We start from the raw sequence: 21,161 nt of genomic DNA on the forward strand, positions 1-21,161 counted from the left end.
TTGGCTGTGCGTGGTGTCCCGTATTACGTCACAGTGGGAAGTGCAATTACGTCACCGCGGGAGGGGGCGGAGTGTTGACTGGCCTGTTACCGTAACAGCGGTAGCGCTCCGAAGGTGTTACGTAACCGCTGGCGGGGAGGGGATGTCCTGCATAGCGCAAATACGTCACAATATATATATATATATATATTATAAATTTAGTAATTTTACAACATTACATACATATTCTCATGTAATCGCCCATAGACACGCACACAACTTTTAGTGTATGACTTTGAAGAATGGATCCATTTTCATCACATAATTCAGCATAAATAAAATATACTTATGTTTTTATTCATGTACACTTCATGACGTCAAACTTACCGTCGTCTGCGAGTAGATTGTTTAGATAATGTGGGACCCTCAATGTCTCACAATCCTATGGGCCTCCGTGGCCTGTTACAGGGATAGCTTTCATGACTGTCAAAGAGACCGAAAAATGTAGTATGAATAATATAATAAACTGACATTGTTTACGTTTGATCTCAATCAATACCAAATCAAGAATTGTTATATGACGGTACAAGAAATTTGTATATCATATACACAGCAGGATGGGCAACATATAAATATTTTTATGCGAATTAGTATGAACACCTCTTACAGAATTTGAAAGAGAAAATCTGTACATTTATGAGATACATAGAACGCGATATTGTATGCAGATGATGAGGTAGTACTAGCAAATTCATAAGCTGAATTACAAATATTGGTGTGTAAATTAAACAAAGTATCATAAAGACTTAATTTTAAAAACATGTAGTAAGAAAGCCGAGGTAATAGCATTCAAAGCGAATGATCCAGCAGATTGAAGTAAGTAAGTAAAACGAAATATAGGTCTACTGGATAAATGTTAGAAGAGAGATGAAATTTTAACTTCCCAGTCTCTCTCTGATAACTCTGTAAAATTCTCATAATGGGGGTGGAGTCCAGCTGGGTCCACTCGGCACGTCGCCCACTGATTGGCCCATTGTACCTGCCCCGGGTGATTATAATGATGGAGAATTTGGTGGAATGAAGATTGGCAGGGGAAACCGAAGTACTCGGAGAAAACCTGCCCTAGTGCCACTTTGTCCACCACAAACACCCACTTGACTAGACACGGGCTCGAACCCGGGCTGCCGCGGTGGAAAGCCAGCAACTAACCGCTTGAGCTATGACGCGGCCTTGATAACTCTCTATATTGGGTTAAAGATATAAGCCCGAATATCATAACATATCCAATAATTTTTGGAATAACACAAAGAATATTAAGAACGTAAACAATTGAACACAACAAAATTGGTGTAAGTATTGTTGTACGGCTAACATATGTGTCACGAGAAGTAAAGTCTTTTTTTTATTTGAGATAGTTTCATACAATCTGTTCAATTAAGGACAATGAGCACTTTTGGTGACTGATGTGGTGACTATGTCATTAACAGTGTTAATAAGGCTATCTCAGTAGATGCCTTAAGATTTGTGGCATGTATACACTTAAAACTAGCTAAATCTATCAGATAGGTCTGACGGTTTGAATCTTTTTAATCTCCTAACTTCATCTTCATGGGTTAGTAGTGAGGCTGCGAGTTCGTTTGGATGTATTTGTAGTCTCCGACTGTACTTAGCACTACACTTTTTAATTTCTTCTCGCACTGTAGATACACTTAAGTCCTTATGTAACACTGTATTGGGCACATACCAGGGCGCATCAACTATTTCCCTGAGAACTTTGTTCTGAAATCGTTGTAGTATTTCCAGGTTTGAATTGCTGACTGTTCCCCACAGTGATATACCATACGTCCATATAGGTTCGAGTATTGCCTTGTAGAGTAAGAGTTTGCTTTTAACAGATAGTTGTGATCTTCGTCCGATTATCCAGTACAATTGCCGAATTGAAGTAAAGTCTGAAGCGGAATGAAATCAGTACAAACTAAACTTCTTCAGTGACAGGGTGCACAAGGTAACTCCGGCCATCAGCATACACACGATAAGGAACCGATCAGGAGGAAGTAGATATCCGTAGCCTGACGTTCGGAATATGTTGAAAGACCTCATACCTGGACACAATGTAATGAAAAATAGCATTCGTTGCTTATTAAAATCAGAATTATCATTAACCGTTAATCATTTGCACACTCATTTATTTAAAATCATTCCCTGTTGAGTTGTGTGTACTCATTTCTCTTTCCATTGGTTTTTAAGGTAAAATTATTCATATTCATAAATTCAATATTGTTATCTCGCTGTTATTCCACCACTTCCGTCTGTGGCCCTCTTAGGAAATTTCCTGTGAGACTTCTTTTGCCCTGTCCGTGTTCCTTTCTTCCCCAAGTTTGAGAGCTTGAGAGTTCTCTGTTACGTACTGCTAATAACCCCTTTATATACGTAGACGGAAGCTTATGACATGCATAAAACACTTCATATATTTCATAAAAATAATTACTAGTCTGCCAGAAAATGGCCACCAAAGTCTGTCTGAATACTCAATAACATATTTTTCTTAGATATGTATCTTCAGAATCTATTTGTCACAAAGAGCGTCGTGTATAACTATGCTTGTCTTGATATTTAATGAACTACAGAAAGAAAAGGAAGTTATTTATTATTCACCCTGTGCAATTAACGTTCTGCAACCCCCGGGAGGGGAGACAGGGAGACGAGGGGTTAATACTCTGCTACAGTTGACCTCTGACATTCAGACAAGTTCACGAGTGAGAAAATTAAGCCAGCTATCCAGCTTCGTCAAGGCGACAATGTAAGTGCAATGTCATGATTGCGAGTCTTATCGAGGACAGAAGTGGGTCGCTTGCCAAACAATACAGATTTATATTTAGGGGGTTTCGTCACTTAGCGCAAATAATTTCTGGGCATTGCCTTCGATTCCTCATCATTCGTTTCGCTTCAGCCTTCTCACTTGCCCTTCTCTGAACTGCTAACCGATTATATGTAAGAGCTTAATAAGAACTGGCATGTTTACACGAAACTGCCCTTCTACATCGCAGAGGTATACGACTTGCATGACTTTCCAAGATTCTGTCTATGGAGTTAAAACTCTTACACCAGCTCGTCATAATTTGTTTTATTTATAGACATATTTATTTAAAATGTAATTTCAATACATTTGTACTTCGACTACAACACACAGTAATAACACAGGAAATATATTTCCATGAAAAGAGAAGACCTACCAGAATTGTTGTTACACCTGAATAGGAGCTATGTTGATTCGAGCGGTGAAGCTCCTAGACGAGTTTCGTCATCTCGGCCATAATGCCGTGTAGTCCGTTGACAGTCAACGGGCATTTCGGAGGAACATGCTGGCTCGAACTTCAGGGTCATAGAACAAATTACGTAAGAAAGCAGCATGAAGCAGGTAAGAAGATATTTCAAAGGATTACATGACTGTATGTCTCAGAGATAAAAGTTTTCATAATCACCGCTGTGAGAACCTCAAATTCTACATGGTAATATTTGTAACTTGTATTCAGGAATATCCTGAGGGGTTACCCAGTCTTCCTCCTTCGCAATGTCAGAAATATATTGTAGCGTGTTTGTGTGTCACGCTACAAATAAGTTCACGCCGTTGTCCCAATATAGCGAATTTATTCCTTTCGCTCACTTACACACACTTTACAGGCATTTTCACTTGCAGTGTCACAATCACTGCTTACAATATTCCGGCGATACTGGACCCAGACGGATATTCCGAAGCTTCTTCTCCGATGGCTGTTCCGCGAATTTCTTCTTCGAAGACTATTCCGAGACTGAAGGCTTCTCATCGAAGCTGGGCTATTTATACCCTCGCCGCTACTAGGCAAATAAACCTTCTGTTATAACCATGGAGACGTTGCTTTGTTTGTCGTTACCGTGGAGATTCGATGTTCTCGATACAACAGCTCACTGTTGGAATTACAGTATCGCTATTGTTACTTCTTATGCAACGGTCTGTTCTAGCGTTTCCATAGAAGTGACTTCTGGATTCCAGACACGTTAAATATTTTGTTCGTTTCCTGCACTGGGGAGGAAGCGCTATACTAAATAGGGAAATCGGTTCCCCTGCCAATCTTCATTCCACCAATTGCTCCACAATCACCCTCACATCTGGGGCTGGTACAATAGGCCAGTTGTGGCCGCAGTACAAGGGACTTCGTCCCACCCCACTACAAATAAGAAATAAGGAAATCACCTTGTAACGTGCCTGTATGTATCCTGAAAGTTTGTGGCTCTTCTTATACTGCGCTACCTGCCACTCGAGGCTGCATTGTACCAATTACTCAAATTCCCTTCATATAAATTAATTATTTCATTTTTCCCGCCTCTCATTTTCACAGCTTATTTGAAGCTCTTGTTTAAACAGTTCAGGATTATTGAGATGGCCAAATATTTCTCTGTTTTTACGAAACCGCGAGGATCATCATCACATTCACAAAAGCACGCCATTATACCCTCCTCTAAGCCAACTGAATTCATTCAACATATTGTAACGTATAGACCTATTGTTGGACAAAGACCCGGTAAACACATTCCCGCTGTAGCTAACGCGCGCAAAAAGAGGACGTCTATTGCTGGGCAAAGGATCAGTAAACATGCCTGAAACAATATGGGACAATAGAAGAGAGTTCTTTCCTTTGGGTCCGTCTTCAGGGTATGTAACGAGGATCTCACGCAGCTAGAATTAGAGTGGAGAGTCGAGTCNGACCTATTGTTAGGCAAAGACTCGGTAAACACATTCCCGCTGTAGCTAACGCGCGCAAAAAGAGGACGTCTATTGCTGGGCAAAGGATCAGTAAACATGCCTGAAACAATATGGGACAATAGAAGAGAGTTCTTTCCTTTGGGTCCGTCTTCAGGGTATGTAACGAGGATCTCACGCAGCTAGAATTAGAGTGGAGAGTCGAGTCTTGGGACGCCAGCCTGCCGGGATATGAGCTTGGGAGCAGAGGAATTGAATTGAGTCGAGTCTTCGGAATTGGCAGTTGCAGAATAATGGCAAGAAAGGAACTGGGCGGTGCAAAGAAGACTTCATGCTAATTTGAAGTGGCAGTAAGACTTAAAATCCGTTCCCAGGATACGACTAGTGAAGACTGGGAACCCTAGTGCATGTGTAACAGTGAACTGTAAAGTGTGTAGATAAGCAATAGCGTTGTAATTGCCTGTAGTCCCGAATGCTGTATATAAGGTATAATAAATCTAGTGCTCCAATCCAGGACCCGACTTATAATTCACGCATTAACCCCTACACGTGACAATATACTCGTACACACATTAGCAGCTTTGGTTCCATTCGTTATACAAGCCGAGAATTTTCTTAGAGCCACTCAGTGAAACCAGATATACTTGTCAATCCGAAACAAAATTTGAACCCATTACCTCCCGAATACAAAGCAGGAGTGCCACTCACTCAACCGCGACGTCCAGAGAATCGATCTCAGGATGACGTAGGACTGTGTGAGTTCTGAAAATGGTTGCTACAGGAAGTACATCGCCATCTTGTGGTACAACATGAAGACACGAGATTCCTTGAAGGCACTTCTCATGTTATGGACGTCACAGACCTGTTTAACGTCTGCGCATTAGAGCCTTTACTGATAAATAATGCTAGATCGCATATTATGCTTATATTTTACAAAAGCGAAAGATTTTAAATAAATTTTGTAAGATAAAATTAGACAATTTCATGCCCTCTTTGTTTGTGGAATTCTGGAGCAGAATCTCATTCCTCTTGTATTTCGTTACATACAGAGTTACTACAAATATTTCATTCCACTTCAATTCAACTCAATTCAATATTGAATGAATCATTTATAGTAACCCTGTACGATTATATGAGGCCAGTGGCCGATCACAGTGGCCGTGCGGTCAGAGGCACGAAATGGTTTCGCTTGCTCAAACTCTGAGACCGTGGGTTCCAGTCTCACTCAAGACGTGGATGTCTGTCCGCGTTTATTCTGTGTTTGTATTATCCCGTGTAGGTATCAACCTTGCGATAGCGCTGATCCCCCGTCCAAAGAGTCCTGCCGACTTCTATAAGACTCATAGTTTCAGAAAAAATGCTGAGCGGGAAGAGCAGAGAGACTAATCCTTCAAGAGAGAAGAATAAATCAGACCACTTACACAAAAAATGGGCAAATTATAAACAGTAGTGGAGTTATAATTGGGAAATTATAGTTTTCTGTTCGCCACTGCATCGAGACCGGCTCAGAGATACGCTATTTTCCCGCTAATATAGCGACCGTAGCGTAACGCTGACAATTGGTCTGTGCCTAACTTGGGGCAGGAATTCTTGAAACTATAACTCCAGTCCTACATTCGGATACATGGCGTGTTTCTTAAGACTGGGGACAACTTTAACGTCTATATTCGTACCACAGAGTTATTAAATCTTGCCATTCCTTACGTGACCCTTTATTAAGCACTGTCATGACAGAAATAAGCTCTAGAGTTTCATAACATGCCCACTGTTGATCAGAGTACGACATTCCTATTTCATTTTGTTGTAAGTGCATCATAAGGAAGAATGACACAAATAAAGCTGACAGTTGTACTTTTCAACTTGTTAGCGCAATGTCCTCAGCGCAATAGTACATCGACGTTCATCAGCTTCCAGCAGTAGTGCGAAACTGTGAAAAAGTGTATTTCCATTACGAGCCACTCTCTTTACGTTAAGTCCCCATTTAAAATACTGAAACTGCTTATTAAAGGACATCAATCATTGGAGTAACACTATAAAGTAGTTCCCTTTGCAGAATTTCGGTTAACATACACGTACATAGGGCAGGTCCCCACTGTTATTGATTGGTTTTTGAGACATTTAATTGGAAGGTAAAGAGTCGGGATAGCTCTGTCAGTATAGCAACCGTGGCTGGGTTTCGGTTCCCGGCAGAGGCCAGAGATTTTTATCTACTCCACAGCGTCCAGACTGGCTCTGGAGCTAAGCCAGCCTACTGCCCAAAATGAACCTAGGACTTTATCCTGGTGGGGTAAATCGGCCAGGCAGTGAAGCTGATTGCTCACTTCCATCTAGTGCCGAGGTCAAGAACAGTGGAGCTAAACATCCGTTCACCCATAGGTCTTCATTGCATAGTGCTGCTACTACTAATGGCTCTGTAGCACAGTTTGGGCCGTGGTCGCTTCCGAGATATTTTTCCATTCCCTCTTATCAAGCTCCCTTTTTCTCCATCCTCTCACAAAAAAACATCATGAGATCGTCCTCTGCTCCATCCATTCATCTCAGTTTTTGTCTTCCAACTCTTCTACACACATCTGGTTTTAGAACGGTGAGTTTATTTTAATATGATTATCATCCGACATTAGAATAGCATGGCCTGCCCATAATAATCTTGCAATTGTTATGGTTTTAAGAATATCTGGTTCAGAAAAATAGTTCACATAATCATAGACACAGAGCCAATTATCCTTCGAAGTACCTTCCTTTTAAGGACCCTCAAGCGCTCCTCAGTACTCCTAGTTAACGTCAAACTCTCGCTCCCAGACATAAGTACAGGTCTCAGCAGTGTTTTTTTTTTTCATTGGCGCTACAGCTCTCATTTGGGCCTAGGCCTGCCTCCATGAAACTCTCTTGCAGTGTTTTTACAGCCTCACAATTTTGCCTTTACTCTGTCAGAATTTTGGCTGGTTTATGTCTTGTTCTTACTGGCGATTTCATGCATTAACATAATTTCTTCATACTAATGCTGGGATAACAGCTTCAATTATGCACCATTTCAAACCATTCTTCACCAAGACATTAAATAATTTACGAACCAACTTACTCTGTAGGTGATTAAATTATCAAAGAAGAAGCTTGATTTGTAAGACAATAATCTAAATGTCTGATGAAACACAGCCCAAAAATGAGAATTACAAACACACGATTGGGCTGGTCAGTCGATCGTGTGTTGTCGAATGCTCAGCAAACCGTAACATGATGTCACAATTACTTTTTCTTCCTCCCCATCCTTGTTGTGGGTGGTGGGAGCTCTCATTGTTGCCTTTGGATGCGATGGTATTTATAGTACGCAGCTGCAGGTGTGCTCGACAGCCAACTCCCTTTCCCCCACCACCCCAACCAGCAATACGGAACACTCGACTTCAGCGTCGAACTGGTTCCAAGATTAAACAACTACATTAGGCGTATCTGTTTATTTCTTTAATGTGATATGTAACAGTTTCTAATTATTTGGGGACGAGAGTAACAAATCAAAATTCTATTGAGGAAGAAATTAAGATCAGAATAAATTCTGGGAAAACTTGCTACCATTTAGTTCAGAATAATTTTCCTCGCCTCCCGATTCAGAACGTAAAAATGAAACATACCTATTCATAAAGTTACCCATTGTATTAAATAGATGTGAAACTGGATTATTCTTAAGAAGCTGATGGTCGCTCAGCTAGTCAAACCACTTCCTACCCTTCATGAAACCGGAAGGATCATTACTGTCTTTTCACAAGTCTCACATTGAACTTAACCTGGGCCAGACGAATCTTGTCCATGTCCTCACACCATACTGCCTTTGACTCCATCTTAATATATTGTGACGTGACACCTGAAAGGCGTAATAGTGAAGCCAGAAGAGATCGCCTTTGTTAGGCAACAGGAGTTAGTCATGTCTGAGACTTGTCATGATCAGCTGCGAGCAGCCGCCTTCCAAGGAGGACGTGGGTAAGGAAGCAGAGGCATGTCGACTACTGAGAACCGTTACCTAGCAACGCGTGGTGAATACACAGAAGCGTTAATGTTTGCTAGAGTGATTTGTGAAGTGTGTAGATTAGAGACAGCGTTATAATCGTTTGTAATTACGGGTTATATGTTTTCAATAAATACAGTTATCAGTCCAAACCTTTTGTCTAGTCAGTAACACTTGACGATACCATTGTATCTACCCCTAGGTCCTCAAAATAGTCTTTCCCTTCAAGTTTTCAGACTAAAGTTCTGTACGCATTTGTCACCTTTACCATGTCATTATCATCTGTTACTTTTTTATTTGATAATTCTTCACGACACAACAGAGAGTAGCGAGTCATCATGTGCAAATAGTTACGCTATTTCGTCAATCAAGAAAACAAATATATTTAGTATGAGAGGAATCCAGTCTCTCTGGCGTTATGAAGTTCGATCCTCGGCGGGCCCTCTTCATCATCTCAGTCGATTCGATGGAATGAATGCAATTAGTTAGCTATTGATGGCTTATGTAGCTACACTGCCGGCAACTCAGAGAAAGTGTCCATAGTGGGGGTGGGGCTGAAAGCACCAGGGCCATTTAACCCAGGCCCTGGCTGAGGAAGACGTCGCGTATATGTTTTTTTTTATTGCTAGTGAAGTGGGACTAAGTCCCTTGTACTGCGGCCACTTCTGGCCTATTGTACCAGCCCCAGATGATAGACGATGGTGATTGTGGAGCAATTGGTGGAATGAAAATTATCAGGGGAAACCGAAGTACTCGGAGAAAACCTGCCCCAGCGTCACTTTGTCCACCACAAGTCACACTTGACCAGACCCGAGATCGAACCCGGGCCGCCGCGGTGGGAAGCCAGTGAATAACCGCTTGAGCTATGGCGCGGCCCCGCATATATGCTTAGTTAATGTAAACAAAATTTACTGTAAGGGAGAATGTGGAAATTCCGTTTAACTAAATTGTTAGTTTATTATTATTAGCCTCTCATAGATATTCGTTGTATTTTTAGATAATTTGAAATTTAAAAAATATTTCCTGGGAATACATATTCACTTAATCTCCTTTGATACGACACGGACTGCATAGAAAACAAAAAATTTAGAGCAGATACACAGACGCACAGACATAATGGTGACTTCATAAGCCTCTTAACATATATTGGTGGTGGGGGGAGATGCAAAGATGATCTCACAAGCTTAAAACTAGAAGGGACACATAGACAGATGGACAGACACAGACGGATACATAGACAAACAACAGGGTGGTCTCATAAGCCTGCTTTTAGTTTTTTTTTTTTTAAGAGTCTTAAAACGTTCGCATGGTCTTCCGTCAGTTGAATTGTGCTTCTCGGGATGATTGGTCAGGAATAAATTGTAATAATATTAAAGTGTATTGTAGTGCTACATGGGGTTGGAGCCCCACATCTATGACCCTTCCGGGCGGTACCTCTCCTTCTCAGGCCCTGGCTCAGACCACACTGCGCAGAATGTTACTATGATTAGCGAATAATAAATTAGGAAGCATGAGGAAGGAGGCAGTCGTTGCCTAAATAAAGTCAATATCCCTTCATTTGTCTGGAGGTAATGGGGAAAACCACGATAATTTTCAGTCAGTTTAGTTGGTTTCAGGTTCTGAATTTGAACCCAGGGCGTCCAACATACGGATGCTATCCGCTCGGACAACTGCGACGAAGTTCACCGACATGAAAAGCAATGATTAATGATTGAGTGAGTTAATACATACGATATGCAGATTCGAACAAGCAGAAAGTTGGTACGGGGAGGTCAGAATTTGAAAGGAGGAGTCGTTACCGTTTTGAATTCACTGTACCGGCATTCATCTACAGGGGCTGAAGATAACAACGAAAAACCGAAATGAGCATAATCCCTTGTTCCACCGGGATTCGAAATTGGTAACTTCTTATCTTTGCGCTGTAGAACGTTACAATTTAAAACAAACTGAATGGGCTGAACATAAAATTTTATCATTCATTTTTTACGAAGAAATTCCATAAATGGATACTGAGCTAAAGGGTTCAGAATAAAATCTGAAATGTTTTCTGTGGGAGTGTGGAAGATAACTGTAGCTAACTTAGTTTGTAAACTTCCTGTTCTTGTGAAGTTATTCAAACAACTGTTGTGTGCTACTCGTTTTGCTGGCAGTCCGACACTTCAGCATTCTAGTTAGCAATGGATTATATAGATTGTGTTCAGTGGATACGATTCTGTGACATTTCGAAGTTGAATTCTCGCCAGCATTGGCAAGAAAATCAGTGACTCCCACATGTATCATCAAAATGGTGAAAATCATATTTTGTACTAACGTATATTAGAAAGGTACACGAGACTGAGGCATGGAATTGTTTATACTTTGTACTGCGTATTACTACTCTGACGCAATCGAATTTGTTTGTTGGAAGTTACAATAAGATAACGACTCCCTTGACGTCATACACCCGCACAAACACTGTGATGGGAGGGGGGGGGGAAGTGCAGCAAAATGTAGACAACAATTTTAGCATCATTTGAATGCTCTTGTTTTACGTTCAACCAGAAACTTACGTCTGCTGCGACAGTCTGAATTATACTTCTGTTTTTCCCACATCACTTTAAACTTTTATTATACGTTGCATGCAAGGAAAGGTCTAAGCTGAACATATATTTGGAAGATGATGTCTGTCAAGTCTGCTTTCTTCATCCCCGAAAATACTTCATATGATTCGGTTAAACGTCACCCAACGAATTCTAATCGTGCTACCTCATAACACGCAAATTTACATTAAATTCGTATCGAATTTTATCAGTTTCCTCAGAGAAAGACCATAGTAAAGAGACTGGTTTAGACTAAATTGTCTCGACGCTGATGGCGCTAGTAAGCAAGATACTTATAAAAAGACTGATGCAAGAATACTGCATAAAGGACTTATCTCGTAATACTTCAGACCTCTTGCATGGTTCAATTCATCCATCCTAAATATTATGAAATAAGGGAAAAGAGGAGTGTTGTGGTTCTTTCTCTTATGTCAAAATAAACTGACCTAGAAGGAAACTGACGGTCGTATTTCGTATGAGCTCACTGAAATGTAATGTCAAGACTGTGTTTGACAATGAATGTAAAATAGGCCTACACTGAACCTAATGGACTGTTACATATCGGAACATTTGTGCCTCAGAGTATTAATATTTTTGCAGTTAGGGATTCATTTCTAAGTTCCATAGCTCAGACAGATTCACATTGCGTTACGTTCATTCGCCAGATGTAAAATGAATTTTTCGCAACATTGCCACCTTTCACCCATAATATGTGTTTCACATAAAATTATTGTTTCATATCCAATAATATTTCACACGCCTAATTACTTTCGTTCATTAGTTGTCGACAAAAGATATAACATTAAGCATAAATTTCGGATATTCACCATTCTAGTGTCCTACACGGTGTATAGAAATTGCCTTAACAAACGTTACATATAAGAATCCTCCATTAAGTGTCGCTCGTGTCATTTCCATCTTGGAATTTCCCATGGCCGCCATTTTGATGTTACTGAAGTGAAATGGAAAGAACGAAAGAGGACAGACTTTAAATTATAGAGCATACGCATTCAGAATTTCGCGAGAATTTATCTGATGGACTCCATAATTACTAGAAAAGTAGACAGGCACACGGACGTGAATAGGCTTATCGTGATTATGAAGCAGGAAATTCAGACTCAAAATGAATTAATAATACGTGAATAAGTAACGATGTCCATCAAGAGTAACAAGTTTAAAGAGAATATAAACTTTTTCCCTGTAGGTGGGTTCCTCTACTTCAATTGTTCTTGTAATTAAGCAGCAAGTCCTTTAATATATTTTAAAGTGTATATCCATTGCTAGACAACGGGTCGATAAACATGTTCCCTCGGAGACAGATTCTTGGTATGAGTAAATAGCCCTTTGCTGTGTAATGCGTACAAAATATGTGGAATAGTAGGAGATCTAGTGCTAGGCAACGGAGGGGTAAACACTCGTTCTTGATAACACGTGATGCGTGTTATCCCTTGGGTCCGTGCAAAGTGATTATAAGAGAGGCGAATTCCGATGCTGGCAGTTGAGAGTAAAAGGACAGAAGATTACAATAACGAGAATGGAGCGTGTCCTAGTGATTTGTGAAGTGGGCAGATTAGCAATAGAGCTCTAGTTGTAAGATTTGAGGTTTTCACGGCGGTGACTATGAAGAAAGCAGTCTTCTGGGATTTGGCNTATATGTGGTGTTAACGTTTCGGAGGAACGTATCGCCTCCATCTTCAGGGTAGAAGAAAAAATATAAGAAATCTGCAAGCGAAGAGACCGTGAGAACCGGTAAAAGCAGACTGCTTTTCTTATATTTTTTCTTCTACCCTGAAGATGGAGGCGATACGTTCCTCCGAAACGTTAACACCACATATACACGGTGCCAAATCCCAGAAGACTGCTTTCTTCAGAGCTCTAGTTGATTGCGAAAGAGAGACTGTAAACGGAGGTGTTAATAAATCCAGTCATCCAATCCAGAATCCACTGTTTTTCGTTACGGAACCTAGGACACATGACAATATTTTAATTGATTTTAGGTAATTACTTTTAATATTCATAACGTATTTTGACTGCATTAATATATAATATTAGTAGAAACGCCTTTATAACAGCTTCTGTTGAAACATATAAGTGAATTATTTTTATAGTGTTAACTACACCTTCTGATTATGGCTAGTAATGGCCGAAATTTGTAAAGGAAAATTTATAGTTTCCTCTTAAACTTGTTACACTTGGACATTTCTACTTAGTCACGTACTAAGTAGTGTAAGGGCTCGAGGAGTCTCTTATAAACGAACTGATAGCATTTCCAAAAAACAGTGCACTAATTTCACGGTTCTCTATAGATAACATGAAAACTATTCATGAAATGTACATATGCCGTTATGAAGCTTTTCTTTTCCTCCATAATATTTCTTCGTACTCTACTGCTAAAACAGAAATATCGCTCTAATATTAGGCTCGATTTGAATAGTTTACATTGATGTTTTGTTACAACCATTTGCATTACAGAAAATTCAACTGCGTGCTGCCGTGTGCGCCTCTCATTTACATGCGACAGGAAACAGTGGAACGTTTGTTTTAGGGGATTTGAACCTTAACGCCGATACAGTAATAAACAATGTGCAGGGCTGGGTCTTTAGAATAGCGGTACTAAGGTATTAGTAATTTATGGGCCGTTTTGTGGAACCAAGAGTAATTGAAGGTACTGGCATATGTATAGTTAGTGGAGAGTAAACCAAAACGATCGTGTATTAATTTTCATATATTTATAGCTTAAATTAAAAGGTCAAAACATAATTATTTAAAAGTTTCACATTTTTATGATGTAAATTCTGCAAAACTAAACGTACAATTCTTGTATTGAGATTATTATGTAAAATATAATTCTGACCATAACAGGCTAAATAGATATTTATGACTGTTATTAATATAGGCCTATGTTTTATATTTTGTTTGGGGAATATTATATTTCTGTAACATATGATTCATGAAGTGAAATCACATATAGACTGATGTTTCTGACCCTCCCCCCCCCCAAAAAAAATATTGAAACTACGAAACTATTACATGAATTTCGCCGAAACGTATTATTTGTGTAAAGAATAGGATTTGTTGAATGACTCTTAATTTCGGTACCTATCGGGAAACTATAACCAGAATTCTATATAAAGCTGATATTTATAATTATCATTTTCTTTGAAAAGTTCATATTACATTAATTTTGTTCATAACATGAATTTTTCTTCCAATTACGGTTAGTACATTCAATGGTAACATATTTTGATATGATAAAATGGTAATAAAGCAAAATAAAAACATTTTTGACTCTATGCAAGGCGAATAATACGACACGAATTTCGGTCTCTCATAAAAATTTTAATGAAGATCTATCAAAAATCCCCGTCCTAGCTTCTACAGGGTCTAAATTCATCATCCGCTACTCCTCACTTTCTTTTCGGCAATGGAACACGAAAAAATATTAAGGTGGAAAAATAAAAAATTCATAACAGCAGTGAGTAATACTGAAACCAATGAGAATGCAAAGTTTCAAGAATAAATCATTTATGACGGTCCAGTCTGCATATCTTTCCAACGATAAATTTCGTTGTCAAAACCTCAATTCTACTCAATCACAAACTGGGATCGAGCGCAGGACCCTTTGAAATATAAACCAACATGAACAAGGAAATTCGAGCGTAACACGTGAAGATTGATCTTCTATTGCATAGATTTCTAATTCTGTATGTATGTATTATGTATGTATGTATGTATTTATGTGAAAAGGCCGCACCATAGCTCAAGCCGTTAGTCGCTGGCTTCCCACCGCGACGGCCCGAGTTCGATCCCGGGTCTGGTTAAGTGAGATTTGTGGTGGACGAAGTGGCACTGGGGCAGGTTTTCTCCGAGTACTTCGGTTTCCCCTGCCAATCTTCATTCCACCAATTGCTCCACAATCACCCTCACCTATCATCTGGGGCTGGTACAATAGGTCAGAAGTGGCCTCAGTACCAAGTGGACTCAGTCCCACCCCACCAAGTAATAAAAGAAATATATATATTTATGTATGTATGTATTATTATCATCATAATTATCATTTGGTGTTTGTCCCTCTAATAAACACTGTCCCTCTGCTCGGTGCGCCTGCGCTGCCAACGCGGCGGGTAAAGATCTCGACATATTTGCAGTCGGGGCCGTTTTCTCAATCACATTTATACTCATTAACCTAAAATTCTTAATAATATTTGTTCATACTCCTAATGTTCTGTGTTATGTAGTTCTTAGTTATCATGTCTTGTTACCACTCATCATCTTCATTTGTGTGTTTGTTTGTTTACTTTCTGAATTAATTTGTTGTTTCACCCAGTGCTTGACTGTAATTCGTCTTTGATTTTATGTTTGTCCATAATGTAAGTAACTGTATCTGCCCTGTGCTGTGTCTGTAATTGGCCTTGTAGCTGTTAACTAGACACATATATAATAACGAATTGAATTATTATTATTACTATTTTTTATGTACTCATGCTAACCTTGTAATTGGCCTCTATGCTGTTAAGTTGTACGTAAATAAACATGAATTGAATTGAATTGAATTAGAATGTTGAGCTACTGCACGAATAAATAAGAATTAATTGGGTTATTATTATTATTAACTTGTATGTGTGTATGTATGTGTACCGTCCTTTCTCACCACATAGTGGAATATCCATTCGAAATGTACTAATTTTATTTTCTCAACTATTAACGCTAACTTTAATTTTTCTTGGAATTATTATTAATTTAATGCCATTATGTAGACTGTCTTATTTGCATTTTGTCTTTTTGTTATATCTGTATTTCTATGTACTCGTGCCAACTTTGTTATTGGCCTCTGTGCTGTTAAGTTTGCACGTAAATAAACACGAATTGAATTGAATTGAATTATCATCATCATCATCGTTATCGCCTGTTAACGCTAACTTTAATTTTTCTTGGAATTATTACTAATTATTTGTCATTATATTTTGCATTTTATTCTTTAATTATTTTTGTGTATTTTTTCTTTGTACTCGTGCTAACTTTGTAATTAGCCTTTGTGCTGTTAAGTTTGCACGTAAATAAACACGAATTGAATTATTTCTGTGAAGTACTTATTACTTAAGTGTAGACCAAATTTACATGACGAGTTAAGGAATAGCTCCATCATTCTTAACCTCGGCACTAGATGGAAGTGAGTGGTCAGCTTCACGCCGCCACGGCTAATTTACCCTCGGCAAATCGCCCCCCGGAACCAATAATTAAATTTTTTATTTCAGAACTAGGACAAAGCTATTTTGAACAATTAAGATTTGGATTCAATCAATATAATAATTATTTAATATTTTCTTTTAAATTCTGTATAAAACCCTAAAGATGGTCTAAGAAGCACTTCAACATAACAGGGAACTAGAAACATGTGACTGAAGAAATTTCAATATAAATTATTATAATTTGATGGTGTTCTACGTTGATTCTTGTAAATTTATGCTTACACACAACATCTCATACAAAGTGCGTCGAAATGTTTACGATCTATTTCCGTAACAAATTCCACATGCCTGTCTCCAGTGTTGATTAATTATGGCCAACTAAATGGGAGCTAAAGAAAATGTTTGCGTGGCAGCCAGGTTGTTATCCTACATTCTACAAGAACATGTTCTTACAAAAAATTGAACATTTTTCAAAGTTGATCATTTGGCACATCCCTTACAAGGCCCGAACATAAGCGCTGCTAGTGCCGCTCCAACATAACAAATTCTCGTGTCCGCCATATTGTTATTACTATTTATAGGAAGAAAATAATAGCATGTTGTGGTGTAACACAATTACGTAACGTGCATATGAAATTTCATGAAAATCAGGTTGTTCGTTCAAAAGTTAAAAGGGCCACACTGAGACATACACTCTTACAGCATCGTGATCTCATAAGTACACCTTTATTTCCTCAAGGAAAGTAGTAGAGAATTGTGAATATATACATATTTTTCAGTATAATGACAATACTCCCGAAATGTCTCATATATAAAATGAAACTCTAAAAAATTCACAAAATTTCAAGTAGTTTCGGCGGAATGAACCAGTTACTTCCACAGATATTTGAGAAATATTAGAAAGTGATACGTAACAACTAAACATAAAAAAGTGACTCGTTCTAGCGTACTTGTAATGGTGGTGGGGCAGTAGTAGTTGCTGTAGACGTAATTACATTCAAATCATAGGAATAAAATAAACAGCTGGCATATGCCGTCCGAGTAGGGCATGCCGGTGGCAGATTTCATGTTTCTTCCTTGTTAATTGTTGACGTAAGCTGATAAGACTGAATAGACCATGTTTGTAGATGCGGGCCCGTTGTAGTCTGCCCGTCTCTCTGCTGTCTTCGCAGAAATGTCAACATTCGTTAGGCCCCCACCCAACTCGCTTTCCCTCACCAGTAGTATTACGTGTACGTTTCCTTGAGATTATGATGTTAATTTAATTCTTTATTATATATGGCCGAGTCAACAACTAACGAGATCAATTGCAGACTCAGCACAGTCTAGATACAGGTGATTACATTATGGACAAACACAACAAATTATAGGCAAGCATATCTATCTGTCTATGGCTCTACATTCCTTTTGTTGGACCTTGGCGGAATTTTCAGCTTCTTAATCCTATACACAGCCTGTAAGACTCCTTGGTCGTGGGATCGGCCAGTCGCAAGAAGACCGCTACCTACACACAGAACAACACAAAGGATAAACGCAGACATCCGCGCCTTGATTGGGATTCGAATCCACGATCCCAGCGTTCGAACGACCAAAGATAGTTCATGCCTTAGACCGCGCGGCCACTGCGATCGGCACAGGCAAGTACTGGAGAAAGAAAACACATTAATACAGAAAAAGGAAACAGACAAATAATATGAAGAGCGATAACAAGAACATAAAAACTAAGAACTACATAACATAGCAGTACTACTACTACTACTACTACTACTACTACTACTACTACTACTACTAATAATAATAATAATAATAATAATAATAATAATAATAAACTTCACGGAACAGAGGTACCTTGAGAAGCTAATAGTCTTTCAGTTAGTCAATAAATTCCTTTCCCTTTACGGAACCCGAAGTTTTACTGCGGCGCTGACGAGAGCCCGCCACTGATCCCGAACTTGATGCAAAAGAATTCACACTCTTCCACCCTGCTTCTTACTTACCACTCCAATATTACCGTATCACTTACGCCAAGTGGCCAAGTTTTCGGTGTCTGAGTAATATCTGATTTGCATTTCTTATCTCTCCCACCCTGTAGGAAGCTCATCATATTCCATACTCCTTGATTTGGTCGCCCTAATAATATTTGATGGAGGGTACACATTATGAAGCTCCCTGCTGCGCAGTCTTCTCCAACCTCCTATAACTCCTTTACTGTGCGTTGCATTCACCTTTATAACAGTAGTTTATTTTTATTGCTAGTGGGGCGGGACTAAGTCCCTTGTACTGCGGCCACTTCTTTTTCCCCCTTTGGCACTACAGCCCAAGTCAGCCTAGGCCTACCTCCACGAACTTCTCCGTTCACTTCGGTTTTTCTAGATCTTACACATTCGGTAGGACTCCTTGGGCGGGTGATCAGCTCGTCGCAAGACCTCTACCCGTACACAAACACAGAAAAACGCACACACACACACAAACTAAACATCCATGCCTTGAGTGGGATTCTAACCCACTATCCCGGTTTCCAAGCGAGCGAAGACAGTACATGCCTTAGAACTGCGGCCAAATCTGGCCTTTTGTACCAGCCCCAGATGATAGGTGAGGGTGATTGTGGAGCGATTGGTGGAATGAAGATTGGCAGGGGAAACCGAAGTACAAGCGCCACTTTGTCCACCACAAATCCCACTTGACCAGACCCGGGATCGAACTCGGAGCTATGGCGCAGCCCTAACGGCAGCTTACTCTTACGTTCCTGTCGCCTTCGTGCGAACAAACCACACATGACTACCCAGTGCGTACCTTTTACGTACAAAGCGGATCAGTGCACCAGATCGACACTGTATCACCGATTTTCGTCTATGAAATTATAGCTGCAGGTTAAGACTCTCGCACTGTGGCATTAGGGCGGGGTTACGGGGGGAGAGATGGTTAGGGTTAGAATGTCGACCTGTACGAGGTTGGTTCCTGTTATACTATTTATCATGAATAAATGAGGTTCGAGAAGCGATCAATCAACGTCATAATGTATCCATGTGCTGGACTGGCATATCATGATGTTGGGTGATGCGGGAAGGAATGAACGAGTGATTGAGAAGTGCACCGCCTGTCATCCCGGTTCAGTGACAATCACAACACGACTAGAAACACAGGAGATCAAACCGGACTGTCGCGTGCTCTCGTACCAAACACTGTTTCGTCAGGGAGAGTCGTTGGAAGACTCGGATAATTTTTGTTGATGGAAACTTGAAGAAAGCACATTAATGGATCAAATAACTCTGCTTTCTTATACATAACTGGTTAGCATAATAAAATACGTTACAAGTTTCTTTATTGCTGACTGAATTTACAACAATAAGTTCAAAATGAGACCCTCCACGTCCAGTGCACAACACATAACGCGTTGATAGTGTTATATAAACCGACTGGCAGACTTAAACCTGAAAAGTCCCTATACTACGAGAGAATGTGTTAGGTTAAGTGATTTTCGGGCCACTCTGTATATGCAATTATTTTCGTATTTGGTGGGATAAATTTGAAATCCAATCGGATAAAGGAATTATGAATTTTTCATCAGACACGATATATTCCATGACACACATTTCATTCAACATTTCTATCCTCCGTCACTGCGAGATTCAAAACTGTTCCCATTTCATAAACATTGTTTGAAACATGTAAATCCAGACTTGAAACTGAACGCAAGGTATAAATATTGTAACGTGGATGGCCAGAGCGTTGCTAAGCGATGAATCGGTAAACAAGCCTCAACAATAGAGAGGTTTCTTTCTATGGTTCCGCGCCATTCGTGAAACACGATAAACAATATGGGCTGTTCTTTCCATGGCGTCCGTGCAAAAGAGTTATCTTAAAGCAAACGGCTCTACGATTCAGTTCTGAGTTCTAGGTAGAAGATAGCCAGGGAAAGTTCGTCAAACTGTGAAGAGTTAAAGTGTGATTATAAGGCTTCGTTCATGCGTAATACTTGGAGTGTGTGATTTATTGAGACTCTTATAGTTCCTGCTTTTAAGTTGTGGTACCAGGAGAGGACCAGTGTGTGTATATATATCAGCGATAGCGCTGTATTTAAATGCGATTAAGAGAACTTGCAACCAGGATGCTAATAAACTCAATCATCCACAATAGAAGCCGTCATTTTCGTCACGCGTACCACCCTACACGTGTCAATATATTATTTTTATTGATTAACAGATAATCATTAAATATTATAGAAGTATAAGTCACCAGCAAATTAAATTCTTAAAAATAAGTGCAAGGGCTAATAAGAGGCAATTTTTCTAACTACGTAAGGTGAAACAGCCCTCATATTAAGAGTGAAGAGAGTGTGAGATTGTAAACTCGAATTAAACTGTGCAGAGGGGGGGGGGAAGAATTTCTGGTTGTCTGTACCTCTGAGAAATTAACTTCAACCAAATGAGAGAGAATCTGTATTGTAACTAACGAACACACTAAGCACAGTCCTTTTTGAGAAGCCAATATTGCTCAGTTGCTCTTGAGCAACTGAGCAATTTGTATTTGTATCCTTTGTCACTATGGCACAGTGCGTCCATAGCGGATCGACTGAGGAAACCGCCTCCAGGCGTGGAGGCGAACGTACTGAATTAGCGGTTGCGGACATCCCATGAGGTGTATGTGTGTGTGTGTGTGGGGGGGGGGNGCAGTGTGAACAA

At 39.7% G+C, this 21,161-nt stretch overlaps 1 protein-coding gene across 1 annotated transcript in view; it reads left to right on the top strand.

The window, feature by feature from the left end:
* The window catches only part of LOC111866339 (glutamate receptor 1), a 78,497-nt gene that overhangs the window by 41,072 nt on the left and 16,264 nt on the right, over positions 1-21,161 (top strand). The gene's annotated exons all lie outside the window — the stretch shown is intronic.

The sequence above is a fragment of the Cryptotermes secundus genome, unplaced genomic scaffold, assembly GCF_002891405.2.
Source record: "Cryptotermes secundus unplaced genomic scaffold, Csec_1.0 scaffold40, whole genome shotgun sequence".
In the NCBI taxonomy this organism is placed as follows: Eukaryota; Metazoa; Arthropoda; class Insecta; order Blattodea; family Kalotermitidae; genus Cryptotermes; species Cryptotermes secundus.